Source organism: Giraffa tippelskirchi, chromosome 10, assembly GCF_054371585.1.
Source record: "Giraffa tippelskirchi isolate mGirTip1 chromosome 10, T2T-mGirTip1v1.2.pri, whole genome shotgun sequence".
Taxonomy (NCBI): Eukaryota; Metazoa; Chordata; class Mammalia; order Artiodactyla; family Giraffidae; genus Giraffa; species Giraffa tippelskirchi.
The window spans coordinates 144158204-144186164 of NC_137284.1; the positions used below are offsets into that span (position 1 = coordinate 144158204).

The 27961-nt window shown below is 38.0% G+C and overlaps 1 protein-coding gene across 50 annotated transcripts in view; it reads left to right on the plus strand.

Annotated features, from left to right (window-relative positions):
- The window catches only part of CHRM2 (cholinergic receptor muscarinic 2), a 688089-nt gene that overhangs the window by 583930 nt on the left and 76198 nt on the right, over positions 1–27961 (plus strand). For 24 of the 50 annotated variants that reach the window (XM_081533045.1, XM_081533047.1, XM_081533041.1 and 21 more), the window contains one exon: positions 26482–26561. The exons of the other annotated variants lie outside the window; for them this stretch is intronic. The gene's annotated coding sequence lies outside the window, so the exon portion shown is untranslated. The remainder of the gene's footprint in view (positions 1–26481; positions 26562–27961) is intronic. 50 annotated transcript variants of the gene reach the window in all.

Genomic DNA, 27961 nt, shown 5'->3' on the forward strand with positions numbered 1-27961 from the left:
TCCCCTCCATGAAGTTTGGGGCCACTAAAAGTCATGGTCTCCAGTCTCCACCAGGCCCTTGGAAATCCTCAAGGGTCTTGTTTCCAGACCAGTGCTACTTGTTCTATACTCTCCTAAACCTCTTCTGCTTAGGCAACAACTTTGATGTCTGCTTTCTTTCCTGCAGTATGTCTCATCAGAAAGATGCCCTGATTCCTACCGCACAAACAATTGTCTCAAGTATGTCTGCATGTGGCAAGGCCACTGCCTTAGTTCAGTGCCTCATCGTATTTCCTCTAGATTATTATAGACATAGTTAAAAAAAAAAAAAAACTAAGCTACCTTTCTGGTCCTGCTCTTCTTCACATACTAACTAGTGTGACTACTTGACAATGCAGATCTGTCCACTGATTTAATGTTCTTCTTATACCTCTTAGCAAATAAGTCAAAACTCCTTTGTGTAACACTCAGCATCCTGTGGGATCTTCTCCATGACGATTTATTCCAGTTTAGGTCTTCCCACCCTCTCTCCATCTGCTCATGCTCTCCATCTACAGTTCCTTCACATTCCTGCCCTTGATGAACTCTATGGCCATCATGATCTGGCCTTTCTCTAGATCTTGCCTATTGCCTGTTACTCCCTCTGACAGGTTTGGATAACAGCAATTCATCTTTCAATTGTTGGTTTTGACGTCATTCCTCTGGGATGCAAAGCTTGACTCCCTCCCTCTTCAGCAATTAGAGTTTTACTGTCACCTCATTCTCATTACCAAAGACAGACCCTGAATGTTTAATTGCTGTTTCCTCTTTACTTGTGTTGTGGTATATAGCTTGACAGAAGGCCATTTGGGGATTGTTTGTTTGACATTTTAGAAAAAATACACTTTACAAAAGGATTTGAAACAGTGACTCTCAAACACTTGCCAAATCCTCTGAGCCTCAACTTATGTATTTGTTGAATGGAGATTATAATATGATATGCATAGAAGGAGTAATATATGATTAAGTGATTAAATGAAATATCATATATTAAATGCCTGGAAAATATTAACCCTTAAATAAATTATAATCACAATAGCATTTTGTAAATTTAGTAGAGCAGAGGGTTTTAAGGTCATTATTGCAAAGATGATGCCAGATTTTATGTAAGATGTTGCCTTTAAGAGATCTACCCACACATCTGGCAACCACAGGGAAAGTAACTAATGCTTCTAACTCATAAATGATTAAAAAAACACTCAAGCAGGTTACCATTTTATTTCTACTGTGATCAGTAAAGGTGTGAAATTTCAAAGACATAGTTTGAGTTATTGTGATCACAGTGGTTTGACATAGACTGTAAGCTCTTCAACCTGTCTCAAGCATGTGTTCCTTGCGGTGTTTGCGCAAACTGATTGGATGAGTCAGGAGTGAAAATACCTTGTCAGTCAAGCAACTGACTGAGTTGTTTCAATCTAATCTGTTGTTTACCCTCTTTCAGCCAAAGTTAGGCTCTGAGAGATAAGTGGCTTCTTATAAAGCCACTCATGAATAAAAAATCAACACAAAGAGACTTGCATTGCATTAAGGAACCCCCAGAGCTACATGGTATGACCTATGTGCCAATATCTCAGTGAGCATGTGCATATACCATGTATCCTAGTGATATTTTCACTAGTGTTGCAAGCAACTTTCTAATGTTGTGTTTTATTTTTTAACTAAAAAAGGCTTTCATCATTTAAGAAACAAAATAAAAGGAATTGCATTTTTTTTTGGTATTCTCATCTCCTACAAATAATTTCCCATCTGTTAACCTGAATACAAGGTTCCTAAGGGAAAACTGTTGGTGTGTGGTGTGTACACATATATTTCTAAGATCTTTTGGGATTGTGCCCCAATGGTACTCTAGCAAGAGGCTCTAGGTTGGCAATTACTTTTACATGTTGGGATCAGTTATCATAACATCATAGACTGATTGATGGAATTAACCCATTAGTTGTATCAGCAGACTCCCCACATGGTGTGGAAATTCCTTCAGCCAGCTCCAACTTGGTCATTCACACTGTGCTTGACACCTCCAGTGCAGTTTCACTTCTGCCCATGTTGTGCTCCAAACAACTCTAATTATCAAGAAGCTCCATTTTGCAGAAAGCCAATTTTGTTTTCCATAGATTCCATCTATCTTTTGTGGTTCTACTTTCTGGAGTAACAGAGTATTTGAGGAAAAGTATTAAAATTTCCATTATTCTTCTCTAAAACAAGCGTCTGTAATTGTACCTACTCTATCGTGGTTTCATGATCACTTGCTCACTCATCCCTTCGGCCATCATTGATCAAGCTTTTGTTAAATATAAAGTATTGTGTGTGAAACTATAAAGGCTAGAAAGATACTTAAGACATGATCCCTTCCTTCAGGTAACTAATACATAGGTACTTGTTAATGTTCATCTTAAAATGTGACAGGCTGTATGCAACATAACTCTCCAGGAGTGTTCTAAGAAATGAAGACTATAGTAAGACTACTGTTTCTCATGATCTGAACTCCATACTTTTATTCATGAAGTCTGTGTTTATGTAGGCCTTTTCATAGCTGAGTCATATGGGTTTCTGATCAAATGAAAATTCAGGTCTTTATCTCAGCTGAACTATGTGCTATTTATAAATTATGTCTAACTCCTCATTTGTTATTAGCTCCATGTTACTTAGAGAAATTTAAGATTTGGTATAGTTTTGTAGTAATGCTCAAGGTCACAGAACAATTAAGTGATAAGTAAAAGAAGATTTAAATTCCCGGTGAGTACATTAATTGATGATTCTTATTTTTCCCCCAAGTGGAATGATCTGAAAGCATAAACAGCTTCAAAAAAGGTTTATTGTTAGTAGATCCATGATAGGAAATAGGGGTGTTTTGAGCCTTTTATGACTCTCTAGCATCTCCTAAGTATGGCAGGATTCCTCCATTGACTGGATGTTAGGAAGCAAGTCATTGGCCTTTCCTGTAGCTGCAAAAATATGCAAGGCTTTTGAGAAAAAAAGATAAGGCAGCTCTTGCTTCACTCGCAGGTGTCCTTGTCTTTGGCTCATTGCATCTCCTTTTCCTCTCTTGATTACATGCCTAACATTGAATATTTCCTTATCGTGACTTAAAACCTTTTCTGACTTCCTCCATACTGCTGCTTGCTGCCAGATATGGTTACACTTTCTATTTGCCTTTTGGGAGGAAATTGTCTGCTGTTTTAAAATTCTGATTCTGAGCTTTGATCTGGTTGTTCTAATCCCTACTTACAATTCAACTCTAATTTATTCATGTATATTTTTGAGCACTACTAAGTGTCAGGCATGAGTGGACCTCTGTTCATGGACAGGTAAAGTCATATATACTTTGGTGCCAGAATTTGGCATGGGTTGCTGTGCAGCATCCGTCCCAATGTGAGAATTCATGCTTTCTATCCCATCACATAAGTAAGTGTCAGTCACTCAGTCGTGTCAGACTCTTTGTGACCCGTGGACTGTAATCCACCAGGCTCCTCTGTCCATGGGATTCTCCAGACCAGAATACTGGAGTGGGTAGCTGTTCCCCTCTCCAGGGGATCTTCCCTAAACAAGGATCGAACCTGGGTCTCCTGCATTGCAAGCAGATTCTTTACTATCTGAGCCATCAGGGAAGCCCCTATTCCATCACATAAACCTGGCTTTATAGCTGTCAGACATTGGACTTTGCACATTTGAGTTTTACTAACTAGCTGTTAAGGTAAATAAGTTAAATAAAGAGCCCCATTATGCCATGTTTCTTCACTGAGACAGTGGGGTTCAAATTGCTTATGAAAGTTTTAGCATGAAACTTTCCAAAGAAGGTGATGGGAATGGATGGTATGAAAAAGTTTAGCTATTTGTGGAGAAGAATTAAGTCCCAGGAGTCTGTTGTATCTGCCTCCATTCCTCTGCAGACTTTGGTCTGTACTCTGCTGAGAGCATCCAGGAACAAGGCGGTTTTAGCTTTTGCCATCCCTCCTGATGGTGTTCCTGCTGCAGCTGTCAGATGTATGGAGACATAATTGATGAAATTCTATTTATACCCAGGGATAAACTTAGAAAACCAAGCCATGCCTCCTAAACTAGCAAATTCAGTGGATCCCCTTGCTGCTGCAGTCTCTACCATCCAAGTGACAACAATACACATTTTCTGTTTGCCTTAAAGTCACTAATTGGTTCATACCTTTGAATATGCTAGTAGTGTAATAGGAGGGCAGTTTCTGATGTTATAAAGCATGGGTTCAAATTTTGGCTCTTTTCAGGAATATAATGTTCAATCTTGAGGAAGTTTATCAACTACTTCATCAGCAAAATGAGAATAATAATTGGGACAGATACTGCACAGCCCATTTTATGGTGTTGGTAGTGGGGATTAAATAACTGCATTTTGTAAAGCTCTTAAATAATGACTACATACACTGTAAGCACAGAATTAGTTGCTATTTTTATTCTTATTGTTTTTATTTTACCTGTAATTCAGGCAGAGGAATAAGTGGTATACAAGAAAGTGCTTTGGACCAGGAGCCAAAACACCTGGGTTACAGTCTCAGGTGTGCTATGTGACTGTATAGGACCTTGGACAAGTTGTTGAACTTCTCCAAACCTCAGTTTCTTCATGTGCATGAGTGCATGTTGCGGGCAGTGGGGGATGGGGGGAATGTTACATTGTTTTAAATGCTAAGGTTTTTTAGCACCAAAAGTGATCATCATCACTGTTTGTTGATAATACAGCTTAAAAAATGAAGATAAATATTATGGAGGAAATTATATTCTTCAAGACTCCTCAAAGGAACATTAAGGCCTATAGGAAATAACTATATCAGGATATACAAATTATAGAATAAGTAACCCTGTAATGCCTCAGCTATAGACAGCATTTCCAAAATAATGTTTTCACTGAAGTGACAAGCTATTTGAAGTCAGTGTGGAAACAAGATCGGTAGAGTTGTGTTTCTCAGAGGACTCAGGTACACCCTCATTGTCATTCTCATCACTAGTAGAACATTTAAATACAAGAATTAGAGTGGAAATTCTTAAATTCTGTGCAAAGAATTTCACAATGTCACAGGAACTTACTTTAAGGTGGTTAATCCTACAAGTTAGGCTCATGATATAGACTCTGAAAACAGAATTATAAATGCTGTGATATTTCTCTGATATGCTCCACTGTCTGTGGTACAAAGAATTTCTATTCATCTAAGTAGAAATCAGAGTTTACGTTTTGTGTCGCAGATCTTTACCCAAAAACAAAACTTTCTTGTTCTATGGTGTCAGTAGACAGAACCTTATACCGCAGAACAGATCAGGAAAGGGAGAAACAAATGTGTAAGAACAAGAAGACCTTAGCCAAGGAAGAAAGAGGAGGAGAAAGAAAAAGTTCCTCTCAGTTGCTGTGTGTGTGTGTGTGTGTGTGTGTGTGTGTGTGTGTGTGTGTGTTAGTTGCTCAGTCCTGTCCAACTCTGTGACCCCGTGGGCTGCCAGACTCCTCTGTGCATGGAATTCTCTAGGAAAGCCTACTGGAGTGGGTAGCCACTGCCTTCTCCAGGGCATCTTCCCAACCCAGGGACTCCTGCATTGCAGGCAGATTCTTTTACCATCTGAGCCACCAGAGAAGCCCCTCAGTTGCTATAATTGTTAATAAGCCTGGGTCAAATCCCAGTTTGCTGGCTATGTGACCTTGGGCAATCTATTTACTCTAAGCTTTATGGTTCCAGAGAGTAGGTTAAGGAGAGTAATATCTTTGTTGGATTTTAACGTAAAGAAAATATGTAAAGTATCTAGCTTAGAGACTGGAAAGCATTAGATATTCAATAGCTGGTAGTGATTATTTTTTGAATGTTGAGGGCGACTTGCACATCCTATACTATGTTGATCCTGCAGCATGGTCACATGCTTCACAATTCTTCAAAACATCAGAGAAAACAATGTTCCTAATATTCACCCACTTTACTTGCATTCATTGCAAATAATGAAACTGATTGACTGAGTTAGCATTGTGGCTATTCCAGCTGCTATTTCTTTCTAAATGAGATTATTTAGTAAATATTCTTCAGAGAAAAATCCACTCATGATTTCAAGACTGTATAGCAAAGGAGCTACAGCTATACCGTTGTTGACAATGTTATACATTGAAAATAACCCATGACTTTGAATCAGATATTTAGTTTGAATGCCAGCTAAACCATTTCTTGACTTCTCTTTCAGGGGTGAAGCATTTAACCTCTGAGAATAAGATTATGTAACTTGAGATGGGGATGGAAACAAAAATAACACCTATCTCAAAGGGCTGCTTATGAAGATGAAATACAGATGTATGTGGATGTATTTCTTAAACATTTATGTTGATTATTAGCTATATCTGATCCAGGACCACAAGGAACGGAACTCCTCTTCCTCTTAGATTCTGTTGTTTACTTGCTATACAGGGTGAGGTGAAGTATATCTTTTTCTTCTTTATGAACTGATTTTACTCCTAACACTTGTAACACTAAATGTTTGTGGGGGATTTTTTGCCACACCAACCAATTCTCCAACTCTAGAGATACCAAATGAGTGTCCTACAAGTCAAGTCAAATCTGATGCTAACTACCCAGAGTTAGTGTAGACCCCACAGGTTAAGGGCTTAGTGTCACAAGATTTCCTTTCCCTTAAGAAGCCAGTCTCAAGTCCCTGACCTCCTGTACTTCTGAGCTGGCTATAAATCAGAGTTCCCATGACCCTTTCCACAGGTTCAATAATTACCCTCCTGGCATGCACTCATCAACCCAGAAGTTTCTTTTACTCTGCCTTTTAGAGTTATTAATGGTGGTTTCATCACATAGGCATGATCAAATACTAACTCAATTTCTGGTTCCTCTCTTCTCTCTGGAAGTTGGGGAGTGAGGCTTCTACTCATTGGTCTTTCTGGGTACCAGTCCCCCAGCCTGAAGATATCTAGGGACCCACCAAGGGTTGCCTCTTTAGGAAAAAAGATGCTTCTATCACCTATATCAGTTAGAAAATTCCAAGGTTTTTAGAATTCTTATGCTGGGAGCCAGAAAAAGACCAAAACTATGTTTACTATATCATAGTGTAGCATTTTCCAGGATCAATTAGAGGTATAATGCTGTGTGCTCAGTCATTTCGGACTCTTTGCCACCCCATGGACCATAGCTCACCAGGCTCCTCTGTCTATGGAATTCTCCAGGCAAGATTACTGGAGTGGGTTGCCATTTCCTTCTCCAATAGAGATATTGAGTCTTTAGTAATTTTACCATTTTCCCACTACCAACTTGTTCTGTGGAAACAGCTTCAAATTTGCTAATTGAATTAAGCCCAACGTGCTAATTTTTGAGCTTTATTGAGATGAAAATAAATCACACTGAGATATCACCTCATACCTTTTAGAATGGTTACTATCAAAAAGACAAGAGCATATAACAAGTATTGGTGAGGATGTGGGGGAAATAAAACACTTGTGCACTATTGGTGGAAATGTAAATTGGTGCAGGCACTATGGAAAATAGTACTAAGGCTCAAAACTTCTTAATTTGGAACCAAATTAAAACCATAGGAACTCTCTCTGTGCTTCCAGAGACACAATAGTTTTTCTGAATAGAGCCTGAGGAAATGTATATTTTGCCTCTTAATTTTTGACATAGCTGTTTACCTGGGAAGGAATTTATTTGTCCTGCCTTATCCCACCCATGTTTTCACTGCTAACACAAAGAGCTGGAAGAAATAACGAGTAATAAATAATGAGTAGCCACCTCCTCACCTCTGCCAGGCTCGAGGGGTCTCACCTCTATCAAGGGCCTGAATTTCCTGAAGGAACCTGACTCCCAACATTCAGTGACAGAACTGAATGTTGCGGCTAATCAAAGAACTTTATTTGATCAATCTGGAAGATTCTTGGGATTAGTCAGGTTCTCAAATCACTGCACCTTTCCTCCTTGTCTACTACTCTTGGCTGATAGGTGGAGCTGCAATCTGTTTGTTTGAGCTGATGTGAATTTTTATGTAGTATTCCTATTTCCTATTTTTTTTGCACTAGCCATACTTGAAAATTATATATTAAATGTATTTAAGAGTCTCAAATGCATTTTAAATGAGAAGAGGCATTACTAATTCAGTAATTAAAATTCTAGATTATTTGCTAGTTGCTTTCTTTATATCACCTTTAACTTTAGGACTGTAATTTCCGGTAAAATTTCCAAAAGGATCTTACTGTGTTTCACCTTTGGCTAGGATCTAGTTAGAAATTCAGAGGCTTAGGCCCCAGAACTTCTGAATCATAATCTGCATTTTAATAGGATCTCAGCTGGTTTGTTCACATACTAAATTTGAAAAACACTTTTCTAGGAGGGTTTTTTTTTTTGGCTAATATATTAGTTCTTCAACTAAAATTACTATTGGTTACACAATTAAAAAAATAGTGTCCAGAAAGACCTTTATTCAATATTTTGACTTTATTTTATCTGTAGAAGTCTTGAGATTTAACAAAATATTCAGTCACAAGAATTGTCTTATCCTAAATTTTCTGGTACAATTATGTCTTTATTTATATTACTTAAGTTATTTTAATTTTTTCTTGGTTTCAATGGCTTAGATATGTGCACAGTTAATGTTTATAAACATCTTCAGAACCCTTTTGGAAATTGGTATAAATAACAAATAGGAAGTTCAAAAATGTGTCTTTTCTGATAAGAGAATTTAAGTACGTTGGGAAGTGACAATACTTTAGCTTTCAATGCAATTGAACTACTTTGGGCACAAAGACAGAAAGGAATTTTTGTTCCAGCAAATGCACAGCAGGAACAGCTGAAACCCAGGGAGCGATAATGCACTAAGTATAGCAGTCAAGTGATAAAGGTTTTGATTCCTAAAGTGGCAAGCTCTAAGCATCAAAGCTACGGGAGCAGCTTAAGGCAGCAAACAGAAATGGCATGAATCTCCTGGAGTTATGATGGTGCCTTTGGGTACCATCAGAGAGGAGGCTGACTGAGGTACATCCTAAAGGGACAGATAATTACGATTGGTGACAGTTGATTGTAGATCATTCAAAGCACCATGTTGTACTAAGATACTAAATCCAAAGACCTTTTTGAAATTACTTCCTACTTCCTTCTAATGTTGTACACTCCTGGTTACTCCTGTCTTTTTCCCCTTTTACTTTGCAGACCTGTCTTACCTCCTTAACCTGATCCTTTGAAGACTGATTTTTTTTTTGACTTAACTACTTTAATGTCTTGCTTCAATTTTCACTTCCAGAGAAGTGACTGAAAAAGACATTTCAAGTCCAGACATTCAGATCCCTAAACAAGAGTATACTGGATACACCTAAAATTCAGTAAATTGATCAGAAGCAAACAAAAAACATAATGCTTAGCCCTACATACAAAACTTCCAAATTGTTTTCTGTGGTATCATCAGGTTCTTTCAGGGTTACCTCAGAAGCTCCCACAGAGGACAAGGGGATCAAGCTACTGAAATTTTAGGGGAGCTCTCTCCCTATCAATTTTATATGTTGGTGTTCTATGTAGGTTTCATTCAGTAAAATAATAGTAATAATAATAACCATAAAAATGATAGGCTACTTTAAAGTTTACATTTTGATATTGCAGAAATAAAAAAGACTATAAAAGAATACACTGAACAATTGTATGCTAACAAGTTATAATAGTTAACATAGGTAAAAAGAACAAAATCCTAGAAACACAAACTAACGAAAATGACTCTGAAAGCAATAGAAGTAAAGAGATTGAATTAGTAGATTTAAAACTCCCCACAGAGAAAACCAGGCCCAGATGATCTCACTGGTAAATTCTACCAATGTTTAAAAGGAAGGACAATTAACACCAATTCTGTACTAACTTTGAGAAAAACAGAAGTAGAGAGAATACTGTCCAACCTTTTCTATGAGATCAGTACTACCCTGACACCAAAACCAGACAGGGACATCACAAGAAAACTATAGACTAATATCTATTATGAATATAGATGTAAGAATTATCCCCAGTATACTAGCAACTGGATCTAACAGCATATAAAAATGGTCACACATCATGACTGAATGAGATTTGTTTCAGATTAGCAAGACTTGTTTAACATCTAAAAAATCAGCTTGATAATGTGTATTGATAGTATACCTTATAAAACCAATGAAATACACAAAACGCACATGATCATCCCAGAAAACACAGAAAAAGCATTTGACTAAGTGTAACATCCCTTCACGATAAACACTTAACAAAGAAAGAATACAAGGGAATGCCTTCAACCTGATAAAAACACTATGGAAAATCATGTGTAGACTTAATGGTGAAAAACTGAATGTTTTCTCCCTAAGATCAGCAACAACACAAGGTTTCCACTTCTATTCAGTATTGTATGAGAAGTTCTGACAAGGAAAAAAAAAGATATCCAAATGTAAAAGAAGAAGTAAAGCTATCTGTTTAGAGATGACATGATCTATATATAGAAAATCCTAAGAAAAACTATTATATCTAATAAATGAGTTAAGCAAGGTTGCAGGACACAAAGCCAATACATATCAAAAATTGTATTTCTGTACACTAGCAATGAAAAATCTTAGATAAAATTAAGAAAACCCATTCACAATAAGATCAAAACTAATAAAACACTCAAAAATAAATTTAACCAAAGTGCAAAATTTGTACTATGAAAACTATAAAACATAGTTGAAATAAATGAAGACCTTAGTAATTGGGAAGATACTCCATGGTCATGGATCAGAAGACTTAATATTGTTAAGTTAGCAAAATTCTCCAAATTGACCTACTGCTTCAAAATAATCTCTATCAAAATTCCAGATGTCTTTTTATAAAAACTTCTTTTGGCAGAAGTTGACAAAGTAATTTTAAAATTCCTGTGGAATTTCAAGAGGGTTTAGAATAGCCAAAACAATATTAAAAAATGAAGCACATTTGAAAGATTCATTCTTTTCAATTTCAAAATGTACAAGAAAAATAAAGTAGTCAAGACAATAAAAAAATGAAAATAGATTAATGGGAGTACATTTTTGTGACCTTGGGTTAGGCAAGAGTGTCTTAGATATGACACACACAAATCCACTCCTACTATTTTCTCAAGATGCAAGTCTTTATTTCTTATCTCTATCATTCTGCTGGCATGATGATAAATTGTATAGTCTAGAGTTGGGAGATGTCTTAGGTTTATATGCCAGATTCCTTAACTCATTGGTTCTCATCCTTGCTTGAACGTTGGAATCACAGAAAAGCTAAAAAAAAATTACTCCTTGGTCTCACGCTTTTGAGCTTCTGATTTCATTGGTATGGGATACAGACTGGGAATCAACATATCCCAAAAGTTCTCCAAGTGACTTTCATATGCAATCAAGTCTGAGAAACTGATCCTAAGTGAATAGTAAATTCCTTATGCCTAAGACTTGCTTTATGATTCATCACATCCCAGCATTTAGTACAATACCTAAAATGAAAAAGATGCTTAGTTAATGCTGAGCAAGCATTCTTTCATTACAATTCTTTATCCTATGTTATTCCTACATTTATTTCTCAAAGAAATAAAAATGATTAAACTTTTGAAATAAATTATGTTGATAAAAAATAAGGTCAGATATTTTGGCCTTCTATTACTTCCCCAAATCTATTAATAGGAAGAACTGAACAGCCACAGTTCTGTCCACACTGGAGACACCACTGGGCATTGGTTACATGATCCAGGTTGGAGACATCATCATTGCTACTGGACATCACTGGCCTAGAGGTCATGCCTGATCCTATAAACTACCCCCCCCCATGCTATGCAGTGTAATAGGAACACAGAGAAATAGCACTTCTCTTTGAAGAACCTGCAGTCTAGTAAAACAGATGGAACTCAATGGTGCCATTCTATTTCAGAAATGATATTCTTAATAATAGAAGTCTTTTTAAATATCAGGAATGAAAACATATACCCTTTAATATCACAGTAGTTTTGACAATGTATGGAGGTTGTGAGCAGCACATTGGACAAGAAAACAGAAATTATAAGAGTGAAGTTTGGAGAGGAGTAATTAAAATTGTCATTATTATACAAAATTTGACTTTCTTAGTGTCAGACTTTATTTTGGGGGGCTCCAAATCACTGCTGATGGTGATTGCAGCCATGAAATTAAAAGACACTTACTCCTTGGAAGGAAGGTTATGACCAACCTAGATGGCATATTTAAAAGCAGAGACATTACTTTGCCAACAAAGGTCCGTCTAGTCAAGGCTATGGTTTTCCCAGTGGTCATGTATGGATGTGAGAGTTGGACTATAAAGAAAGCTGAGGGCCGCAGAATTGATGCTTTTGAACTGTGGTGTTGGAGAAGACTCTTGAGAGTCCCTTGGACTGCAAGGAGATCCAATCAGTCCATCCTAAAGGAGATCAATCCTGGGTGTTCATTGGAAGGACCGATGTTGAAGCTGAAACTCCAATCCTTTGGCCACCTCATGCGAAGAGTTGACTCATTGGAAAAGACCCTGATGCTGGAAAGGATTGGGGGCAGGAGGAGAAGGGAACGACAGAGGATGAGATGGCTGGATGGCATCACTGACTCAATGGACATGGGTTTGGGTAGACTCCGGGAGTTGGTGATGGACAGGGAGGCCTGGCGAGCTGTGGTTCATGGGGTCGCAAAGAGTCAGACACGACTGAGCGACTGAACTGAACTGAATGTAGAAAACCAAAACAATATCCATGTAAATTGTTAGAAATAATAGACTAGTTTATACTAAGGTGGATGAGCAAAAGATTAATATGCAAAAAGGAAATTGCTTTTCTATGCCTTAGTCACGAATAATCAGAAAATATAATTGCACAAAGGACATTATTTTCTATAGTATCAGAAATTATCAGTAATCTTGAAATAAATATAAAAATAATTACAAAGCTTAAACAGGAAAGTCACTAAAACTATAAGAAGCATTAATGATCTAAATAAATAGAGATAGATTTATATTCACGGTTAGAGACAGAATTTTAAAGATATCACTTCTCCCTTAATTATGTTTTAGGTTCAGTGAAATTCTAATTAAAATCTCCAATAGGAATTTTTATGGAACTTTATAAGCAAATTCTAAAATTTGCATAAAGAAATAGAGAGTCAGGGGAACTGAAGATTTTTGTTCTATCAAGTATTAAGACATGAATCTATATTGATTAAGGCCTTATACCTCCATGCAAGGATAAGCAAATTGCTCCAAAGAATAAAGTAGAGACCTGAGAATCAGACACACACACACACACACATACACATATATATATATATATATATTCTTTGGGCCAATTTGCTTATCCTTGCATAGATAGATATATATATGTATATATACATACATATACATGGAAAACTGTTCTCTTGCATATAATATATAGCATCAATTACAGAATGAGGGGTTAAAAGAGGTACTGAATTGGATGACTGCATCGTAGCCCTGATATGAAACAATAGATTGGATAACTTGAAATCAAATAGGATTTGATTAAAATAATAGGTAATATCATGCAACTGAAACCTTAATGTTGAGGTTTAAACAAACATAAAGAAGAAACTCAACTACAGGGGCTGAGCTTTACACATTGACTTCATATTAGACTCTGAATTGTTGTTTCAGAGGGCAGCTGTTCCCATTGAGTCTGAAGTGCTTTGGGTAGCTGTTCCAGAGTGTACTGTTTACTTAGGTGATGACACTCTGCAATTCTGTTTTACTTCTTATCAGGTTAAGCTAAATCGAAAGGCAAGGAGCCATCTTCAAGCTCATAGAAGCACTGTTGCTTTAAGATTGGCTCAGCTACCCATGGAAGTGTTCATATCCTCAGAGAATATGATGGATTTAGCTGGATTAGGTCAGGGAACAGCTCATTTCCTTTTTACCTAAACATCAGTCTGAAAGCTTTGTCTTTCTGGAGAAGAATGGATCTAACTCAGAGCCTCAATCATTAACCCTCAGTGATATTTCATTTAAAAGTATTTACCCTACAATTGTCTCTGCTTTAGCACCCCTCTTCTACTAGGAGGATGGGGTTTAATGTATGTTGCATCTTCATACTGGCTTTCTTATTTGTTGTTGTTGTTGTTGTTCAGTTGCCAAGTTGTGTCTGACTCTGCGATCCCATGGACTGCAGCATGTCAGGCCTCCCCTGTCCCTCCCCTGTCCCTCACCATCTCCCAGAGTTTGCCCAAGTTCATGTCCATTGAATCAGTGATGCCATCCAATCATCTCATCCTCTGTCACCCTCTTTTCCTTCTGCCTTCAATCTTTCCCAGCATCAAGGTCTTTTCTAAGGAGTCAGTTCTTCATATAAGGTGGCCAAAGTATTGCAGTTTCAGCTTCAGCATCAGTCCTTCCAATGAATATTCAGGGTTGATTTCCTCTACGATTGACTGATTTGATCTCCTTGCAGTCCAAGGTACTCTCGAGTCTTCTCTAGCACCACAGTTCAAAAGCATCAATTCTTCGGCACTCTGCCTTCTTTTATGATCCAACTCACATCTATACATGAATACTGGAAAGACCGTGGCCTTGGCTATATAGATCTTTGTTGGCAAAGTGATGTTTTCTTTTTTTTAATACGCTGTTAGGTTTATCATAGCTTTCCTTTCAAGAATCAATCATCTTCTGATTTCATGGATGCAGTCACCATCCTCAGTGATTTTAGAGCCCAAGAAGAAGAAATCTGTCACTACGTCCACCTTTTCCCCTTCTATTTGGCATGAAGTGATGGGGCCAGATGCCATGATCTTAGTTTTGTTTTTTTTTAATATTGAATTTTAAGCCAGCATTTCCATTCTCCTCTTATTTGTAACTCAACAAAAAAAGAAAAACTACTTGTTTTTGATTTAAATCCATGTTTGGATAGGATTGGATAGGGTGAGGATTTTCCATCATCGGTCTAGCCCATGAAACAAATGACTGCCTAATACATCAGCATATGTAAAACATCCCTTTCCAAGGCCATGTACTCCCCTAATATCAAGTAAGTAGTTTATTATTGCTGATGATCTGAATGGTGTCTTTGCCTATGACATATTTTAGATTAAGATATGTATGTACTCAAATGGAGATAACTAGAGAAAAGGGAATATTTTAATGTCACTTAGCTTCTAAATTTCCCTTAATTAGGAACAAAGGTGGAAACTACAAATGTCACAATGCATTGTAATTTTATTGATTACAATAAGTGATTAATATGTACTTACTAATCATTATGTTGAATGTTAACATACAAATTACCTTTAATTGAACAACATATTTAAAAATTCATAAATTAGTCAACACAGATACAAATCAATCATAGCTAACTGCTTTAAGAACCTCATGTATGTGTGTATGTGTGTGTCTGAATTTTGTGTACACATATCAATGAAGAATGAAGTAGGGCCTTAAGTACAATTATCATTTTGATTTGCTTCTCTGCATTTTCTAATTTTTTGATAATTCCTTTGTATTACCTTGCAGTCAGAGACCAAATCAATTATAATTTTCAAATATCTGCAACATTTTTATAGAGGTCCTAATAGTACATTTGGCATTTTCTTCCATATTACCTCTTTATGTTTCTACTTGTTTTCTAAGTTGAAAAGGCTCTAAATCGAGGTGTCTAGATATAGCTGGAGACTGTGTTATGCTCTCCTATAATCTTCTCTGTTTCAAACAGATCAAGGTCATACATGCCTTCAAGTTCCAAGATCAAACCATTTCTATCAAGCCAGTCAACATGAATAGAGTTTCTTACAAGCCCATGATTTAAACTAGTACGTTGCACTTCATTACGTTCTGAATACTAATATACTTATGCTTTTCTTATTGTCTCTTGGCCCAAAGACAGAGGTTTTGACTAGAATGAAAATAGGTAGACTTTTATCATTTCTTTCCAATTTATTCAGTGATTTATACAGAGAATACTTATAGTTTTAAATGGCTACATAAATGAAGTTTCCATCCTCATTGACTCAAATATATCGGCTCAAGACAGGATAATAACTTTAGTGTTAGGGAGAATTTGGCTTTTTAAAAAATTTCTTTCCTCACTTTAATTCTATTTATGAGCAAGAAGCCAAATTGAATGTAAGAATTAATTTCAGAATTTAATGCAGCTATTTTCTTTTTCAGTTTTTTTTTTTTTTTTTGGATGTTAGTGATTTTGTTATGGTCTATTCAATAAAGTAGATTCACTTTATTATAGTACATTCACCACTTGGTCACTCTTTTTTTTATTTAACAAGCTAAAAATAAGAAATGAGGCAATGATTGTGATTGTATTGGATTCCAGCTCCCTGGGTAGAGTCTAAGCAGTTTGAATTGACATTTGTGTCACTGTCAAAAACCAACTGCTTGCCACATCCATTGGTGTTAAACACACATCTGGTTCAGTATAATTAGGTTTTCAAGTAAGCTGTTGAGAAAATGAGCCATATGCACTTATCCAAATAGAGAAGCTCGAAAAATTTTCTTTTGATTGACATAAATACATGACATGAGGTTGAAAAGATAGCAATTCAGGTCTTGAAGTCACACCTGACGTCAAACATGACTGTTGTGTATCACTTTGGAAGGGGGATAGATCCCATTTTCTTTCATTACCAAACACATTGTCCATGATGACATTTCTTGTATCTAGTTCAGTGGGAGGAAATCTCCTATGGTTGTTCTCTAGTTGAGAGTTTGTCCCAGAAATAAAGAAGAATCGAGCCCAATGGCTTCGAGATGGTGAGTATAGAAGCATCAACATTGTCATGGGCCAGGCTATAGATGTAACTGGATCACTGGGTTTCACTCTGTGAGACTGGAAGGCATTTCTGGAATTGGGAGATTTTGGCCAGCTGCCTGGGATGGAATTAGGTGACCTGGTCCTTGCTTCTGGTTCTTGTCAGGATCTGAGTACTATTAACATCTCTACACACCATACTGGAAAATTCTGTTGCGGGGAAGGTTGCTTGTCCCTCAGGATAACTGTATTATTAGGCCTTTGGCTAATGGCTTCAGAAGTTTTTAAAGAAGAACACTTGTGAAGAAGCTTAATGTTTAAATAATTCCAATTTTAAGGGCGGGATCACTAGCTGTGTTTTGTTCTGTACCTGGATCTTATGCTTTGTAATGCGTTTATTCGTAATTCAGATAAAGTCCAGAAAAAAAACTTGAAATGTGGAGAATAAAAGCTGAACAGAATAGTTTTAAGATTTAGAATCAGAAATGTAAGCATCATTAGTAGGTTTAATGAACCAAAACTGATTAGATGATATTTAAGAGAATACGTGCACTATTACACATTTGAAAAATAAACCAAATAGAAGATAGAACAGTTTTTTTTTTAATGGAAGAGTCACTTAATTTAATGGCAAAATCAATATATTGGTGGTATGATTCAGATGCTATAAAGCTTTGAATACAATCTGAGGTTATGTCTAAATAGGAACAGTTAACAGTACCACTCCCTTTGGCAGACTCCTCCTGGAGAAGAAACCTTACATAGTGGTTAGGGACGTAGTCTCTGGAACCAGACAGCCTGGCTAAGTCCTAGCTTTGTGACTGTTTTCTAGTTGTGTGACTTTGGGAAAGTTACTTGTCTTGTGCCTTTGTTTCACCAAATATAAGGTGGAGTTAATGGCTTAGAGGAGTACATAGCTTAGAGAGTTTTTATGAGATTTAATAGCCCATGTGCTCAAAGTACAGCCTGGCACAAAGTCAATTAATCATTATGATTATCCCTGTTAATTCTGAATCATGAGCTAAGAGAATCTGGAATATTTCCAGAGGAGAAAGGCAGGAGATAGTAGTTATTTAACATTTATTAAACTTTCAATCTGAGCCAAAACATTCTTTTTTTTTTTTTCCAAAAACTCTGGGAATTAAGTACTATTATTTTTGTAGTGCATATTCAAAAACTGAGTTAAAAAGATTATGTAATACAACTGACATGTGATAAATGTTTGCTTGACTGAAATATCTTTACCCGTGAATTCATGCTCATTTGAGAATCAGCTAACACAACTGAGGAGATTTAACCTGGACCAGCAGGGACTAAGTAGAAACATACTGTCCCCTAACATTTGAAGGACTGTCAAGTAGAACCGAGGTTTGACCCTGCCCACTTAATAATATAGTCCTACATAAGGATTCCGGGGCTGGGCTCTAGTATGCATCCTTATCTGCTCAGGCCTGGGTTTACTGCATTAACCTCTTATCTGACCTTCATACCACTAAGCTTTTCTTAGTACAATTCATCCTGCATCATGTTATGAGATTAATCTTCCAAAAATACTACCACTGTTATATCAGCCTCCAAATGAAAACTCTTCTGTGCTTCCTGCATGGTAGGCAGGATAAAGTCCAGATACCTTAAGTTAGCATTCAAAAGATTTTATGACCTGGTTGCAACCAATAACTAGAAGCATTAGCTTGTAGAACCAAAGGAGTCCTCAGGCATAATGTCATTTTGTCCCTTCATCATCAGTGAGTAAAATTAAGCTCTAAACCGATACATGTGAATATCCAGGTCTCTGTACTAAGAAGAGCTGGCAAGAACACAGAAGAACTGTATAAAAGAGATCTTCACGACCCAGATAATCACGATGATATGATCACTCACCTAGAGCCAGACATCCTGGAACGTGAAGTCAAGTGGGCCTTAGGAAGCATCACTATGAACAAAGCTAGTGGAGGTGATGGAATTCCAGTTGAGCTATTTCAAATCCTGAAAGATGAGGCTGTGAAAGTGCTGGACGCAATATGCCAGCAAATTTGGAAAACTCAGCAGTGGCCACAGGACTGGAAAAGGTCAGTTTTCATCCCAATCCTAAAGAAAGGCACTGCCAAAGACTGCTCAAAATACCGCACGATTGCACTCATCTCACATGCTAGTAAAGTAATGCTCAAAATTCTCCAAGCCAGGCTTCAGCAATACATGAACCAGGAACTTCCAGATGTTCAAGCTGGTTTTAGAAAAGGCAGAGGAACCAGAGATCAAATTGCCAACATCCGCTGGATCATCAAAAAAGCAAGAGAGTTCCAGAAAAACACCTATTTCTGCTTTATTGACTATGCCAAAGCCTTTGACTGTGTGGATCACAATAAACTGTGGAAAATTTTTCAAGAGATGGGAATACCAGACCACCTGACCTGCCTCTTGAGAAACCTGTATGCAGGTCAGGAAGCAACAGTTAGAACTGGACATGGAACAGACTGGTTCCAGATAGGAAGAGGAGTACGTCAAGTTTGTATATTGTCACCCTGCTTATTTAACTTATATGCAGAGTACATCATGAGAAACACTGGGCTGGAGGAAGCACAAGCTGGAATCAAGATTGCCGGGAGAAATATGAATAACCTCAGATATGCAGATGACACCATCCTAATGGCAGAAAGTGAAGAAGAACTAAAAAGCTTCTTGATGAAAGTGAGAGAGGAGAGTGAAAAAGTTGGCTTAAAGCTCAACATTCAGACAACTAAGATCATGGCATCTGGTCCCATCACTTCATGGGAAATAGATCGGGAAACAGTGGAAACAGTGTCAGACTTTACTTTGTTGGGCTCCAAAATCACTGCTGATGGTGATTGCAGCCATGAAATTAAAAGACGCTTACTCCTTGGAAGGAAGGTTATGACCAACCTAGATAGCATATTAAAAAGCAGAGACATTACTTTGCCAACAAAGATCTGTCTAGTCAAGGCTATGGTTTTTCCAGTAGTCATGCATGGATGTGAGAGTTGGATGGTGAAGAAAGCTGAGCACAGAAAAATTGATGCTTTTGAACTGTGGTGTTGGAGAAGACTCTTGAGAGTCCCTTGGACTGCAAGGAGATCCAACCAGTCCATCCTAAAGGAGATCAGTCCTGGGTGTTCATTGGAAGGACTCATGTTGAAGCTGAAACTCCAATACTTTGGCCGCCTCATGCGAAGAGTTGACTCTTTGGAAAAGACCCTGATGCCGGGAAGGATTGGGGGCCGGAGGAGAAGGGGACGACAGAGGATGAGATGGTTGGATGGCATCACCGACTCTATGGACATGGGTTGGGTAGACTTGGGGAGTTGGTGATGGACAGGGAGTCCTGGTATGCTGCGATTCATGGGGTCACAAAGAGTCGGACACGACTGAGTGACTGAACTGAACTACATTCAAAGCAAACCACCTTGTCCTGGACAGTATGGTAGGTTTTCCACATACATTTCTTCCACACATCTGAAAGAGGTTTTTCTTCATCCTCCATCCCCTCTCCACAGCCAATTTTAAAACTTTATTTTTTATAGCAGTTTTAGGTTCACAGTATGTTCCCTACCTGCTCACATGTGTAGTTTCTCGTATTGTCAACATCTCTCTCAGGAGTGTTACATTAATTACAGTTCATGTACCCACACTGATTTCATCATAATCACTGAAAGTCCATAGTTTGTATTAGAATACTAGGGTTCACACTTGTGTATTTTATAGGCCTGGGCAAGAAAATAATGTCATGGATGTATCATTATAGTATCTTACAGAGTATTGTCACTGCTCAAAATATCCTCTGGACCCTTCCTAACTATCCATGCCTCTATCCCCACCCCTGGAAACCACTGATCTTTTTATTGGCTCTATAGTTTTGCCTTTTCTGAAATGTCATATGGCTGGAATCATACAGCATATAGTCTTTTCAGATTAGCTTCTTTCACTGAATAATGGGCATTTAAGTTTCCTACGTGTTTTTTCAGGCTTCCCTGATGGCTCAGTCAGTAAAGAATCTGTGTTTTTTTCATGGCTTGAAAATTTTTGTCTTTTACAACCTAGCATTAGTGTCTTCCTCTAGTTTTGTTTGACTGATTTGCTGAAAATGTACAATGTAACTCTAGGCAAAGTCAAGTGAAATGTCATGTTATAGTCTGTGAGAAGATAGCATGGCAGTGTAGGAGCCTGGTGTAAGGATGAACCCAGTGTAAGGATGAGTAGGTATCCTAGGAGCAATGAATGCTTCTGCATAGTTACCAAAATACATTCCTGCAGGTTCTAGAGTCAAATAATCCAGGCTTAACAACTTGGCTTAGTCCATTTCTAGCTGTGTGACTTAGGGCTAATAAGTACACCTCTCTGAGACTCCATTTCCTAGGCCTGAGACCAGTTTATCTTACTTTTTGATACTTATAGTTTTATTGAGAAAATGAATTGAAAATACTTGTTCAGCCTTCAGAGGCTGAGCAGAGCCTCTGGAGGATGTGGGGGTATAAGGAGCCCAATGATTCTGAGTAGCAGTCTTTCAGACACCTAGTGTAGTTCTTCACACATTAACCGAGTAGGAGAAAGACATTGGGCCTCCCTGAGAACTCAGTTGGTAAAGAACCCACCTGCAATGCAGGAGACCCCGGTTTGATTCCTGGATCGGGAAGATCCCCTGGAGAAGGGAGAGGCTACCCACTCCAGTATTCTTTGGCTTCCCTTGTGGCTCAGCTGGTAAAGAATCTACCTGCAATGCAGGAGACCTGGGTTCGATCCCTGAGTTGGAAAGATCCCCTGGAGAAGGGAAAAGCTTCCCACTACAGTATTTTGGCCCGGAGAATTCAATGGACTGTATAGTCCATGGGATCTCAAAGAGCCAGACATGACTGAGCAACTATTAAAAAATAAAAAGACATTAAAAATACGATATATAAGGTCTGCTGTACTTCACTCATTTGGATTGAGTGTCATTTCACTAATGGTTCCCAACTTCTGATGGAGCTGGAAATTTTCCCCATCCAAGCAAACCACAGCCAGTAGTTTCTACACTTCTTCTTTGCGCAGTAGGAAAAGCAGGCTTTCGTGTCCTGGCAGCTTCCAGAAGCTCATGCTTCTCCATCCCTTAGGAAGTGCTCCTGGCCACTGCCTGGAGGATCAGCGTCAGTCCCATTACTAACACCCAAAAGACAGACAGGGCCCCCCTGCAGGACTCAGTTTTCAAGGTTCCCATTTTGAAAGATAAAACACATTTTTTTTTTCTGGGAAGCCCAAAGTGCTGCTCTCTCATTCTCTCAGAACTCGCCTCCTTTCTCTGTGATGTCTGGCATTTTTAGTTCTTGTCCCTTTACCCTTTCATTTAACACATCACTCCTTGACAGAGGCTCACCTTCACTGTCGGGGAAGAATAACCCCAGGGCAGGCCTTTGCTTGTCATCCTCTATGGTGAAGAGGAATGCAGAGAAATAATAATTTAGATTTTCCCAAATCTCTTCATCCTCTGATTTTTCTCATGCTTTGCTGGTTTGCAGGCATTCAGTAGGGCAGCCACAGACAATGCACAGGAGAATTTTTTTTTATTTGGCTCTTTTCTTCTCCTTTTTTACTCTTTGTCCTTCACATCATTGTCTAACCTCTTACTGTCAGAGTCTTCATTCCAAACTAGGAGATGCAGAGTATTCACATTTCCATTTTAATCACGGCCTCTGAGGTTTGGAAGGGAATTGGAGGTCACCAATCTCAGCTCACATAGGAGCTCTGTCCTCAGTTCCTGTAACAGACAGCCGTTTAGCCTTTCTGTGGACACTTGAAGTGGAGGGAACTTCCCTGTTTGCAGTGCAGCCCCATTCCATTCCATGAGCACACCTGCCATCAGGGGTCTTTCTTATTTTTAACTGGCAACTGTCTCCTGGAGACATCCAGCCCTTACTGAGCTTGTCTGTAATGCTGTGCAAAATAAATCTATCACCTGTTAGACATGTTATCTCTTCTTTTGTGCTCCTTTTATTCTATTTACGCCTTTAACTATTCCTGAAACAGTGTTTTCTTCCTCATTTGTTTCTTTAGTTTTCGGTGGAAACAATTTAGCTTGCAACTACCATTTGCTCCTCAAAACTAGAAGCAAAAAACACGTTAGGAATATAACTTCTGTCACTGGAATAGTCCCTTTTATATATATATATATATATATATATATATATATATATATATATATATAACCTTTGCGTAATTCTCTAATTATGCTAATTTCTGCATCTCTGATGAATACTGTTCCTATTAGGCTGGTAACAGATGCCAAGCTAATATTGCATTGACCAAAACCTGTCCCTGAATTGGTGATTCCTTAACTTGGTATAATCTGGGAAACATTTCAGTTCAGTTCGGTTCAGTCACTCAGTCGTGTCCAACTCTTTGCGACCCCATGAATTGCAGCACTCCAGGCCTCTCTGTCCATCACCAACTCCCAGAGTCTACCCAAACCCATGTCCATCGAGTCAGTGATGCCATCCAACCATCTCATCCTCTGTCGTCCCCTTCTCCTCCCGCCCCCAATCCTACCCAGCATTAGGGTCTTTTCCAATGAGTCAACCCTTCGCATGAGGTGGCCAAAGTATTGGAGTTTCAGCTTCAACATCAGACCTTCCAATGAACACCCAGGGTTGATCTCTTTTAGGATGGATTGATTGGATCTCCTTGCAGTCTAAGGGACTCTCAAGAGTCTTCTCCAACACCACAGTTCAAAAGCATCAATTCTTCTGTGCTCAGCTTTCTTCACCATCCAACTCTCACATCCATACATGACCACTGGGAAAACCATAGCCTTGACTAGATGGACTTTTGTTGGCAAAGTGATGTCTCTGCTTTTAAATATGCTATCTAGGTTGGCCATAACCTTCCTTCCAAGGAGTAAGCGTCTTTTAATTTCATGGCTGCAGTCACCATCAGCAGTGATTCTGGAGCCCAAAAAAATAAAGTCTGACACTGTTTCCACTGTTTCCCCATCTACTTCTCATGAAGTGATGGGACCAGATGCCATGATCTTAGTTTTCTGAACGTTGAACTTTAAGCCAACTTTTTCACTCTCCTCCTTCACCTTCATCAAGAGGCTCTTTAATTCTTCTTCACTTTCTGCCATAAGGGTGGTGTCATCCGCATATCTGAGATTATTGATATTTCTCCCGGCAATCTTGATTCCAGCTTGTGTTTCTTCCAGCCCAGTGTTTTTCATGATGTACTCTGCATATAAGTTAAATAAGCAGGGTGACAATATACAGCCTTGACATACTCCTTTTCCTATTTGGAACCAGTCTGTTGTTCCATGTCCAGACCATTTAGGGAAAGATAAAAAGAGGTTCTTGCAAACACACACACACACACACACACACACACACACACACACACACACACACACAAAACAGAAACAAAAGCCAAAAAGCTTTTCAAGGTAGAATCATTTTTTATATGATGCAGTGTCAGGTGTTCTGATAGACACTCAGCAGGAGATAGAACAGAGATTAAGGGGGTCTGTCAGCCCACTTGTGAAAAATGCAAAGTATCTCAAACTAAGCATCATAAAAGGAGAATAATGTGCATACCTATAAGTACAAAGAAACACACGGGCTAATAGACACCACTTTCCTATATATACAAAAGGGGATATCTGCACACATACTCAAACATAAGGACACAACCAAGCTGAAAATCCTGCACAGCATGAGGCAGGTAGAAGTACTCTCATATATGGGAATATACACTTGCCAGCCACAGCCACAGTAATAAATTGACATGACTCTTCACATTGGTTTTCTGCCTGGAAACAAGTGCCTCTGACAGCACGAAATGAAAAAATCCAGGAGAGGAGCAGCCTCATCTGCCATGCCCCTGGGAGTTACCTATAGGCCTGCATATACAGGTGCAGAAAAGCACAAAGAGAAAACCTCTAAGATAAAGATGCATAGGGTGGAAAGTGTCAGAAATGGTGTATGAGTGATTATGGAGGGCTTGGTGAGAAAGAGGCCAACTAGAAACAAGAGAACTGATAGTAGGAAAAAAAAAATCAAACCTTGACTTGTCATCAGTCTCATGTATAGCTTGGAAAATCTTCCTGAAGACTCTCTCATCTCGATCTTTTATTTACTAATACTAACTATTATATCTCGGCAATCACTTACTGGGCACTTACTATGTGCTGGCTAATTGCTAAGTGTCTCATATAGTATCTCAGCTAATTCTTCACAACTTGATAAGGTAGGTATTATTATTCACTTGTTAGTGAAAAAGAAAGGCAAAGATCAAAAGGGTTAAATAATTGTTCAAGATTATACTTCTAGTAATGCAAGACTCAAACTCAGCTAGATTTAAGATCAAAGAATTCAAGCACCATGGCATGATGGCATGTGGTTATTTTTCCATAACATGTTGATCCAAATGACCTCCAAGAGTCATCTCAATGATTCCCATCTTGTATAGATTGTATTATGTGGAATGAAAAATAGCAGTATTTTAGAATGGAAAGAGAACCAGAATGGGAACTTTGAGGGAGAGATTCTTGCTCCAGCTTTGCTCCTAGCTAAATCTACATCATGCAAGTCATTCAACTCTTAGAATCAGTTACCTCAGTCAGCAACTGGGAATAATAACCTATCTCAAGGGTCATTCTGTTAATCAAGTTATATACTGCTTGTGAAAACATTCTGAAAATTGTAAGTATTATATGAATGCAAACTATTTGGATCATATAATCAGGTGATCTTCAGGGACTTTGATATTGGAAGCAATATCAAAATCCATAATATGAATTAATCATTATACTAAGTCATTTATGTATAAATTTGCACAGCATTTGTGGAGTGCCTACAGGACATTGTGCATTGTGCAGAGAATTAGGAGATATAAGGATGTGTAAAACAGTTCTTCCTGCAAAAGGTTTATAACCTAAAATGTTTTTAATGGTTTTAGTTGCTGTATTTCATTAAAAAATAATAATTTCATTTTCAGCGTATGTTTATGTGACAATAAACTGTATTACTGTTCTTGGATTTTCTTTTGTGACTAAAAGCACAGTGGAAAAAATTGAGATTTTTGTTTTGTTTTGTTTTATATTTATCAGTTCCCGATATGGATTGTGCATTTTAGCTTGGTACCTCTATTTTCCATGCTGTATTATATTCAAACTTAACTCAAGTAGAATGATGCTACTCATTTGTAAATATAGTCATAAGTCACTTGAATCAGGAGAGATATCACAATTTTAGGGTACTCACATAATTATCTGTATCCAAATTGTAGTCAGAAAGGCATGGAAATATTTCTGGAGGAAGCATTTTCCTCTAAGAAAGAAGACCTCAAAGACCACTTCTTGACCCTGTAGGACACCTCTGGTTCTCTCTGTCAGCTTCTAGATTCTCAGGTACAGACACAGAGAATGGCGATCAGTAAATTAATACAGTTATTTTCCAAGGTGGACCATATGCCCAGGATAGCAAAAAGTTTACTCACTGGATTCATCTATTGAAATTTCTGCCCAAATGAAATCCTTCATTTTATGCTAACCAAATTATTTTAGTTTCTCATCCCCAGTGATAAACTGGATCAAACCATCATTGAGGAAGCATTTGACCAATCTGTGTACAAGGCCACCAAGCACTTGAAGCACCATGAAATTATCAACTATAACAACAGTTTAGATTGATTTTTTTCAGATATAGAAGTGGCTAAGGAAGAAATAACTAGAAAGAGAGATATTAAATCTAGAGGAAAAATTTGTCTCTTTTCCTGAATTTTTTCCATTTTCTTAATATCTAGGGATGAAGAGATATTAGAAGGATAGAAATAATGTTACAAAGAGAACAGGAAGTTGAGGAATAACCAATCCAGTAATTCAGGTATTTGGCTTTTTTTTCTGCTTTGATAATAACAAAGGTCAGTGTAGACATGAAGTAAAGTGATTATTATGAATTTCTATCAACTTAAGTAACAACACAGTCTTCTCCATGGAAAATTTATTATAGTTGTTTTATCATTGCTGGTTTGGCCATCTGCCCAGGAGGCTTCTTCACTTTTTTGATGTGCCTCTGAACTTGATAGAGATTCTTCCTTTCTGGGGTTGCTGCTAAGAAACTCTTATTCTTTCATGGAAATGATTTCACCCAATAATATTATCATCATTTATAATTTAAAGACCAAGAAACAGAGAGATTAAGGACCTTAATTAGGCTGGAGTTGATGGGATCTGGGAGTGGGTTTAAATGCAGCTAAGGGAGATTGCCCTCCAGAGAGTCAGGAGAAAAGAGGAAACAACCAGAGAGAAGTCAGCATGTGGCAAGGGTGGACGATTAGTGCTTTCTCTCTTGATAGCTAGCATTTCTGATAGTAGAAGGCAAGAGACAATAGTGAGTTAGGAAAACTTGAGAAGAGGAGTGAAAATTCAAAATAGTTGTTGAGGGAGTTTGGGTGGAGAGATGACTAGAGAGGACACTGGTGAGGTTGAGGTCTTGTCCTAATCTTGGTTCCAGTCCTCATGGCTGGTTGAGTTTTTGCAGCAGAAGGCAATACTTAACTCTGCCACTGGAGCAACTGGAATAACACAGTTCACAAGAAGGAGTCTATAGAACAACATGGAGCAGTTGATCCAGGTACAGCAATGGGTGAAACAATGGACTATGGAATGTTGTCTAGGCTGGAAATAAGATGAGGTTAGGATTAAAATTATTAACTGGAAGAAAAGTATAGAGCCTAATAGGAGGTCTTTCTACAGTTAAGAAGATAGTATATTGGAAGTAAAAAAAGTAGTGGGCAAGAATACTAAGTTGTAGCCAGAGAGTGAAAATATTTAAGATTTCAGAGATGGGATAATTCTATACAAAGTCAAACTTTTGCCAATGGGAATGGATCACTAAAATGGAGTGGAAATGAGGGCAAACAGAGTTGAAGATGTCAAGGAAGTGTTAGTCTAAGACATCCAGTGGGTTAATGGTGTAGGCATTTAGGTCACCCAAGCTATTAGTGGAATCAGAAATGCAGAATAACATCATGAAAGTGCCAAAGTCTCCTGAAAAAGTGATTGGATGAGCATGGATTTGACTAAGTGGCAGAGGAGGTAGAGAAATGTGTGTGTGTGTGTGTGTGTGTGTGTGTGTAAAGTTTTATATGTTTATTTCAGACTGTTTCTACAGTCAAGAATGTCTTGCTTTTATTTGGTGAAGAGGAAGTGGGTTTGAACAATAAAATGAAATGAGAAGGTTCTCCTCCCACAAGCCCTGTAGTACCCAGAGAGTGGGAAAAT